The sequence below is a fragment of the Phascolarctos cinereus genome, unplaced genomic scaffold (assembly GCF_003287225.1).
Source record: "Phascolarctos cinereus isolate Bilbo 61053 unplaced genomic scaffold, phaCin_HiC Scaffold_2;HRSCAF=192, whole genome shotgun sequence".
NCBI lineage: Eukaryota > Metazoa > Chordata > Mammalia > Diprotodontia > Phascolarctidae > Phascolarctos > Phascolarctos cinereus.
In genome coordinates, this window is record NW_027555625.1 from 371,037,134 (window position 1) to 371,047,321 (window position 10,188).

Consider the following 10,188-nt stretch of genomic DNA (forward strand, 5'->3'; position numbering starts at 1 on the left):
TGGGGAGAATGCATTACTGCTGAGGTTCCCAACACTGGGGCATTCATCACTAAAAAAAAAAAAAAACAACCAGGTAACTTGGTGGTAGTGCCCCTTTGTGGTTAAACTAGAATAGGGCAAAGACAAAAGTGAAGCAGACCCTGTCCTCAATGAGTTTAGTCTAAAAATATAATTGTGGATTTTTAAAAATGTCTTTCAAGGTCTTTCGTTTTTATATTATAATCATTTCTGGATAGAGCTCCCCCAACTCCCACTCCCAGAATAAAACAAACAAACAAACAAAAAACAGTTAAACAAAAATACCATATGTGATCATATATGTCACCTTCTGCCCCTCTCATTCTCTGCCCCACTGGTGAAAGGAGAGGGTTATATTTCCTTATCTCTGGTGCTCTGGGACCAGGATTGGTCATAATGATTACTGAGAGCTCACTTTCCTTCTGGTATGCTTTTCATTTACCTTATTGGAGTCATTGTGTATGTTGTTTTTTTTAATTCCACTTACTTGGCCCTGTATCAGTTCTTATATGTCTTCCCATGATTCTTGGAATTCTTCATATTGGTAATTTCTTATTGTGCAGCAGTATTTCCATTCCATTCAAATCCCGCAGTTTGTTCAGTTATAACTGTCTCATAATTATGTTCCCCTTCCTTAACTTGAAGCCAGGGACTTGATCTTGTACTTCTTTGTGCCTCCCACATACATCCTCTTGCAGAGTACATAGTAGGTGCTCAGTGATTGATCACATTTCTGACAAAGAAAGTTGAAGGGTCCAATGGTAACAGGAGTGACCTGGGCAACATAAGTTTATGAGTTCAGTTCCCAGTCTAACCACCAGCTTATTCTTATTCTTTGATTTCTCATCTGCAGCTCTAAATTTGGCCTATGTGGATGTGTTGGAGAGTAGGAGGGAGGGGAGAAGGCAGAAGTAGCCTGAAATATAGGTCATCTTTTGTGATCCAAGGGCCCAGATAGGCTCCCTGACTAAAAATATTTCCTCCACTGCATCTGCATGAAAATTTCATTCCTAATGGCATTCCTTTGAAAAGTCTTCTCAAGAAGATTTGGGCATTTTAACTAGGTTAAGGCTATTTATATTGTGACAAAGGTCCCCCTTAACTGCGAACTCCTTGCCATCTCAAAGTTCAGTGTGTGGTGTTCGGAATAATCAGAATTATGCAAATATGACTTGAGCCCCCTTTCTAGCACATATACTCTGTTAGAGACCAGTAGGACCTTTAAATCAAATCAAATTATTTAGATGATAAATAATAGCAAGAAAAAGGACAAGAAATCAAGCAGTGTGGCATTCTCAGGCCCCAGATACAAATGGGTAATATCTGCGTAGGAGGAGAAAAAATTCAAAGGGATGAGAAGCTATCTTTTCTGGGCTAGCAGACAGGATGAAGGAAAGCTGCAGGTGTTCTATATATCCTCTCCTTTGAGGATTAGACAAATTTACATGCCAACAAAGAGTGACCCTTATGGAGAAGGGGCTTGACGTTCCCAACATCACTACCACCAACTGCTGGCCAACACATGCCAGGTCCCCAAGCCCTTCTTCTAGGCCGATCCCCACATCCATCATCAAGTGGGGGTAATTCTTGTGGGAAAAGAGGTCAACATCTCAAATACCACCAACGCCAACTGCCATAAATGGGGTAGGCAAATCAGTCTGCCTGGAGCAGAAAGGAAACCTGAGGGAAAGACAGGAGGCAAAAAATAGCTTGTGTCACCCAGGTCAAACCACTATCGCCACCACCACCACCACCACCACCACCACCTTGACCACTCTCTCCCTTCAGATCTAGGTGTAAACAGCTCAGGACCCTCTCTCCAAGATCCCCACAGACCACCAGCCCTGGTTCCATCCAAACCACCACCACTCCTGCCCCCCAGCCATTGTTCAGGGGAGCAACCCATGTAGATATGCTATCTGCTAACTTCTCTACAGGCACCATAGCCCCTGTGTCTTCAACAGCCATAGCTACTGAAGAAGGCCCAGAAAAGAAAGTTGTTATCACCAAAGTCCTTGGCATGCGAAACAGATAGGATTTTATAGGTGGAAATGTACTAAAGAAAATGTATTTCCTTGTGCTTTATTGAGGCACCCTAAGGACTATTAGGCCTTTCCTTTATGATTCGTCTCCCCTTACAAGAATGTAACCTCCTTGAGAACAAAGATTATCTTACTTTTCTATTTTTTCCTTGAGTATAACATACTAAAACTTGACAGTATTTACAGAATTTGGGGGTTGGAAAGGGCCCTTTCCAAACATCTAGTGGAACCTCATACTCTCATACAAGGGATCCCTAGTATAAAACACCCAACAAGTGGTTATCTTCAGGCTTTTTTCAGTCATGTCTGACTCTTTGTGACCCATTTGGGGTTTTCTTGGCAGAGATACTGGAGTGGTTTGCTGTTTCCTTCTCCAGCTCATTTTACAGATGAGGCAAACAGGGTTAAGTGACTTGACCAGGGTCATACAGCTAGTAAGTGTCTGAGGCCAGACTTGAACTTAGGAAGATGAGTCTTCCTGACTCTAGGCCTGGCAACTTTATCCACTGAACCACTGCCCCAGTGGTCATCTAGCTTAAAGACCTCCAATGAGGGAAAGCCTAGTAACTCTAGAAATAATTGACACCATTTTGGATATCTAAAGTTAGGAATTTTTTCCCTGATATCAAGCCTATATTTTCCTCTATGTAACTTCCATTCACTGTTCTTTCTTCTTCCCTCTGTGGCCAAACAGATCAAGTCTTATCATTCTTCCACATGACAGTCCTTGAAATACTTGTGACAGTTGTGTCCTATCTGAGTCTTCTCCAGGTTGAAAATTCTCAATTTCTTCACCCAATACCTATATGACGTGGACTCAAGGCCTTTTACATCCTGGTTGAGCTCCTTTAGATTCTCTTCAATTCATTCATTCATTCATTCATTCATTCATTCATTCATTTGTTTGTTTGTTTATTTATTTTGTTTGTTGGCAATGGGAGTTAAGTGACTTGCCCAGGGTTACGCAGCTAGTAAATGTCTGAGGCCAGATTTGAATTCAAGTCCTCCTCACTCCAGGGCTGGTACTCTATCCATTGCACCACCTATCTTCCCCCTTTTCAACTTATCAATGTCCTTCCTAAATTGTGGGGCCCATAATGAAACACAATTCAACAAAACATTTTCTTACCAAGTTCAAAGTACAGAGGAACTATTACTTTCTTTTTTCTCCCCCACTTAACACTATTCTATTTTTTTCCAATTACAGATAAAGATGGTTTTCAACACTCACTTTTATAAGATTTTGAGTTCCAATTTTTTCTTCCTCCCTCCTTCCCCTCTTTACTCCCCAAGACAATAAGCAATCTGATATAGGTTATATATGTACAATCATATTAATCATATTTTCACATTAGTTATGTTGTGAAAGAAGAATCACAACAACAAGAGAAAAACCATTAAGAAAGAAAAAACAACAAAAAAAAGTGAAAATAGTTTGCATTCAGATTCCTTAGTTCTTTCTCTGGATGTGGACAACATTTTTCACCATGAGTCTTTTGGAGTTGTCTTAGATCCTTGCATTGCTAAGAAGAGATAAGTTTATCACAGTCAGTCATCGCACAATGTTGCTGTTATTGTGTACGATGTACTTCTGGTTTTGCTTACTTCACTCAGCATCACTTCATGTTTTAAGTCTTTTCAGGCTTTTCTGAAGTCTGCCTGCTCATCATTCCTTATGACACAATAGTATTCTATTACATTCATATACCACAACTTGTTCAGCCATTCCCCAACTGATGGGCATCCCCTCAATTTCCAATTCTTTGCCACCACAAAAAGAGCTGCTATAAATATTTTTTTACGTGTGGGTCCTTCCCCCCCCCTTTTTTTTGCTAGGCAGTGGGGTTAAGTGACTTGCCCAGAGTCACACAGCTAATAAGCGTAAAGTGTCTTTTTCCCTTTTTAATGATCTCTTTGGGATACAGACCTAGTAGTGGTATTGCTGAGTCAAAGGGTATGCAGTTTTATAGCCCTTTGGGCATAGGAACTATTACTTTCTTATTCCTAGAAGCGATGTCTCTCAATGCAGACCAAGATTGCATTAATATTTTTAGTTACCACATGACACTACTGACTAATTTTGTGCCTGCAGTGCACTAAAACCCTCAGATCGTTTTTAGACATTATCATCTAACTATACCTCCCCTATCTTGTACTTGTGAAGCTGACATTTTGAATCCAATTGTAAGACTTTACACTTATGTCTGTTGAATTTCATCTTATCCCATTCAATCCAATGCTCTGGCCTATTAAGACTTATTAGATCCTGTCAGTTTATCCAGAGTTAATTGTTTTTGGCATTGTGTCAGTTTAATGACCCTGCATGTTTAACGAAGCTGCCACTTCTGCCTTTATCCAAGTCATTGATAAAAATGTCAGATAGAACAAGGCCAGATACCTGAAGCACACCAGGAGAGCTACTGCCAAGTTGACATTCAACTTGACCAGTCTTCCAGTCCATTTGTGTTATGGTTACTCTATGTTAAGCAGGTCCAACTCCATCTGAGTCTCTGTTTATCTAATCCCTATGCCATCTTCTCCTGGATGACCCTTTGTGATCAATTCAATTCGATCCAAGAAATATTTATTAAGTGCCTGCGATGTGCCAGAAACTGTGCCAAGCACTTGGAATTGTCATTGTTCATCCTTCACTTACCAAGAGGACCAGTGACATCGGGAGGGCGATGTCTTGACTTGCAAATAAATTGAATTTAAGTGAGGCAGAGCTGTGCAAAGCCATCAGCCTCACTCTCCTCCAGAGTCATCAGAGTCCAGGGGCAAGACATAGGTCAGGATGACTGGGGATGGCCCAGGATGCAGAGGAAGATCTTAGCCTTTTTAAGCTAAGGCCTTTCCCAGGTCTCAGTTTGTCTGAGGCAACACCCATTCAGTAATTAAAGACTAGGTAAGAGTTGAGGCAAAAGATGGTCTAGTTTGCCTTCACAGAAGAATCAGTCTGAGAAGAGGAGACCCTCAGAGTTTTCTGGCCAAAACACAAATAACTGTTATTTACACACTCACTCTGAGCCATCAAAACCCAAACAATGAGCAAAGTGAAGCTTGGGCTGGAACCTATGACTGGCCAATCAGTGAGAGCCAGAGTGATTTGGGTTTAAAGGTATAGCCAAGTGGCTCCATTTGAATCCCAATGGGCTGGTTTTCTAGATCTGTATTTCAAGAAATCATAAATGAAAAACTACATGAGACAAAAGAGTTACTTTTCCCAGTTTTTTGAGAAAAAAATGATAAAATAAATAAGTAGGGAAGAAAAAAATCTAGCTCCCAAACCCCAAAATACCTTGTGAAGTATAAGTGATCAAAATGTATAGTCCTTTGGACGGAGCATCCACGACCCCCATGTGGACAGAGAAAAAAGAGGAAGAGGAGGAGGAGGAGGAGGAAGAGGGGAACAAGCACTGGGGATACAACTAAGAATAAGAAAGACAATCCCTGCCTTCAAGGAGCTTACAGTCTAATAGGGGGAAAAACAGTACTCAAAAGGAAGCTGAAAAGTGGGGGGGGCGCACTAGGATATTCAAACAGAGCTGGTGATGGAAAATGGAGTTACCTGAAAAGTTCAGATCTGAGCCCTCTGTAATGGAAGGCTTCAGGAGTTTATTGCTCTACCTTCCAACCCTACAATCAGAAGGGAGAGGCAACCGAGCACTGAGTCAATCAACGTGATGATGGGATTTCATACCTTATCCTGGGTAAGGCATGATGTTCCCTGGAGTCAAAACCAAGCAGAGCTGCTAATGGAAAGTTGCCCAGGTGTTTTTGTGTTTTTTGGCAATTGGGGTTAAGTGACTTGCTCAAGGTCACACAGCTATTAAGTATCACATTTCTGAGGCCAGATTTGAATTCAGGTCCTCCTGACTCTAGGGCCGGTGCTCTATCCACTGTGCCACCTAGCTGCCCCTACCCATTTCCTTTTTACTGTATTTCAGATGTGGGTTTCATCCCACCAAGTTTCAGTGACACTCATTAAGTCAAATCAGTCTCCTTGTATTAGAACTTTTAGTTCATTTTTCTTGTTGTCTGAACTTTGGGCACATGTGTCTAGATATTTGAGGCTTAAATTCCATCTAAAATAAAAAAAAATCAAACATTCTTTGGTCATAAACATAAACTATGGTAATTATGGGCACCTAGAAGAGTCAGCTAGGTAGCACAGTGGAGAGAGTACTAGACCTGAAATCAGAAAGACCTGAGTTCAAATTTGGCCTCAGTTATTTACTTTATTTTACCCTGGGTCAGTTGCTTAACCTCTGTCTGACTCAGTTTCCTCATCTGTATAGGGAGGATAATAATAGTATCTCTGTCATAGGGTTGTTGTGAAGATCAAATGAGATAATATTTGTAAAGTGGTTTGCTAACCATAGCATTATAAAAGTGTTAGCTATCATCATTATTGACACAGCTAGGTGTCTGGGCCTGGAGTCATGATGACCTGAGTTAAAATCTAGCCTCAGATTTTAGCTATGGGACCTTGGGCAAGTCATTTAACCTCTATTTGTCTTAACCCAGGAAAGAAGGAAAAGGCAAACCACTCCAATATCTTTGCCAAAAAACATCCCATGGACACTATTGGCATGCTGTGCTCCATGGGGTGATAAAGAATCAAACACAATTGAACAACAACATTATTGTTATTAAAAATACTGCAGGTGGTGGAGTTGTGGAATGATCCAACCATTTTGGAGAGCAATTTGTAACTATGCCCAAAGGGCTATAAAAATTTGCATACCCTTTGACCCAGCAATAGCACTTCTAGGGCTGTATCCCAAAGAGATCATACAAATGGGAAAGGACCCACATGTACAAAAATGTTTATAGCAGCTCTTTATTAATTTATTTTTATTTATCAACAATCACTTCCACATGCTTCTGAGTTTTAAATTTTTCTGAGGATGCCCATCAATTGAGGAATGGCTGAACAAGTTGTGGTATGTGAATGTAATGGAATACTGATTGTGCTATAAGAAATGATGAGCAAGTGGACTTCAGAAAAACCTGAAAAGACTTGTATGGACTCATGCTGAGTGAAGCGAGCAGAACCAAGAGAATGTTGTACACAGTAACAACCACGTTGTGCAATGACAATATTGATAGACTTAGCCCTTCTCAGCAATGCAAGGATCTAAGACATCTCCAAAGGCCTTGTGATAGAAAATGTTATCTACATCCAAAGAAAGAACTGTGGAGTTTGAATGCAGATCAAAGCATACTATTTGCTATTTTTTTTCTTCTGTTGTGTTTTGTTTCCTCTTTCTGGTGGTTCCTCCTATTGGTTTTAATTCTTACTTACGACATCACTAATGTGAAAATCTGTTTAATAGGAATGTATATGTATAGCCTATATAGGACTGTGCGCCGTTTGGGGGAGGAAGGCGGAGAGGGAGGGGGGAAAATTAAAAATTCAAAAGTTGATGGAAATGATTGTTGAAAAATCAAAAAAATTAATAAAAAAAAATACTGCAGGGCAGCTACATGGCACAGTGGATAGAACTCTGGCCTTGGAGTAGGGAGGACCTGAGTTCAAATCTGGCCTCAGACACTTGACACTTACTAGCTGTGTGACTCTGGGCAAGTCACTTACCCCTGATTACCTCACCAAAAAGCAAAAAAACAAAAAAAAACTAAAAAAACTAAAGAACGCAATACAGAAACCAAGCCTTTGAAGACAGGCAAATTAGACTTATAATACAATATTTCAATGGACCTAAAATCTCCCTAATGTGTATATCCACATAATGTACCTTTCAGTGATACACTTGTCTTCTCATCTTGTATAATTTAATTTTTTTTCTTTGTATGATAGACCTTTATAGGATGTCTGCCCAATGCATTGCAGGAATTTCTCTAGGTCTTTTAATATTCCATGAGTATCCATGCAGCTTTTGGGCTCTGTTTTTTTAATGTGGGTATATGTTTGTTTTTTAAGTAAATTTTTTTCCAATTACATGTAAAAACAATTTTTAACATTTGTTTTTTATAATTTTGGGTTCCAACTCCTCTTTCTCCCTACCTTCTCTTCTCTTTGAGAAGGCAAGCAATTTGATATAAATTACACACGTGCAAAACACATTTCCATATTAACCATGTTACAAAAGAGAACACAGACCCCCCAAAAGAGAAAAAACCCCAAGAAAAATGAAGTTTAAAAAAAAGTATGCTTCAATCTGCATTCAGATTCCATGAGGTCTTTCTCTGGAAGTGGATAACATTTTTTACCATAAGTCCTTCAGAACTGTCTTGGGTCACTGTATTGCTGAAAACAGCTAAGTCATTCACAGTTGATCACTGTTACTGTTACTGTTACAGAGTTCTTCTGGTTCTGCTCACTTCACTTTGCATCAGTTCATATAAGTCTTTCTAGGCTTTTAAGAAATCATCCTGTTCATCTGCATGTTTACTTTTAAAAAGTTTTACTGGTCCCTTTTATTTTTTATGCCATTATTATTTTTCCAATATTCCAATCCCTATCAAACCCTTCTTTGTATCAAAGAAAAATGGTTCAACAAAACTGACTACAAGTAACAGGGTGTACAATAGTCTACAGAGAGTCCTCTATCTCTGTCAAAAAGCAAACGTGCTCTGTCACCACTTCCCTAGGACCAAATCAAGATTTGGTCACTGTTTTTAATCTGTGTTTTGCTCTCTTGTAGTGCTGTTTCCCTTTATGTTATCGTAGTTATTGTGAATGTTGTTCAAACACAGAAACAGGTGAGAAGGACCCAGGATAGCTACTGAAAATGGAGAGCAGATTCTCAGCAGTACAATGATCCAAGACAACTCTGAAGGGCTTATGATGAAAAATGCTATCCTTCCCCAGAGAAAGAACTGATGGTGTCTGAATACAGATTTAAATATACTTTGTTTGCTTTATTTTTCTTGAGGTTTTTTTTTTTTTGGTTTATGTTTTCTTTCACAGCATGACTGTTAGGGAAATGTTTTGCATGACTACACATGTATAACTTATATTGAATTGCTTGCCTTTTCAATGAGGGGAGGTGGGGAGGGAGGAAAGGAGAGAATTTGGATCTCAAAGTTTTAAAAATGTATGTTAAAAATTGTTTTTACATGTAACTGGGGGAAAATAAAATACTAAATAAAAAATTTTTAAAAAGAAAAAAAAGAAAATGGAGAGCAGCAAACAGAGGACAGTCAGTGAAATAACAATAATAAGTAGGATTTATATAGTACCTTACAAATACTACCTCATTTGATCCTTTCAACAACCCTGGGAGATAGGCACTCTTATTATGCCCATTTTACAGATGAGGAAACAGAGGCAAACAGAGGTCAAGTGACTTGCCCAGGGTCACACAGCTAGTAGTGTTTGGGACCATATTTAAACTCGGGTCTTCCTGACTTCTAGTCCAGTACTCTAATCACTGTACTGCTTAACTCCAGTGAAAGAGCAATCTAGTACATACAAAACACTGACATGGAAGAATAAATTTGAGAGTCTCACCTTTCTGGAGCCCTACCCAGGGTGGTACTATAAGTCATAGGGATGTACATGTGCCTAGAGGAGGGTGATCCATTGAGAACTCCTTATATCTGTAAAGATTTGATTGTGAGACCTTTCTGTGTAATTTATTGTATAAATAAAATTGTTCTATTTTGAAGTCTTGTGCACCTGAGTGCTTATAAGGGGAGCTAGAAGCCACCTTTGCTTTAGCAGCAGTTACTGGAGTTCCTAGTTCTGTACCGCTGGCAGTCAATATGCCAGGGAAGTGAGTGATTCCCAAATTCTATCTAGCTCCTTCATGTCAGGAGGGAGCCTTTGCCACAAGCATTGCATACACACTCACTTTAATCATCTGTAGGGGTTTTTGGCCTTGATGCCCAAAATATAAGGATGCCCTTATATTTCTCTCTGTTAGTCCCGATGATTATGGAACATTTGGATTGGACAGAGGTGGATGGATTTAATCTGGCAAGGCATCCTCGAGGAGGTAATGTGTGTATACATTCAAGTAGGCACAGACAACCCACTGGGAAGCTATAGACCTTATCTAGATGATGGAATTTGTAGCTAGAAGACACTTTGGAGATGATGTAATTTGCAAAATCTCTGAAGTTGAGACCCAGGGAAGTGAGATGATTTGTCCAAGGACCC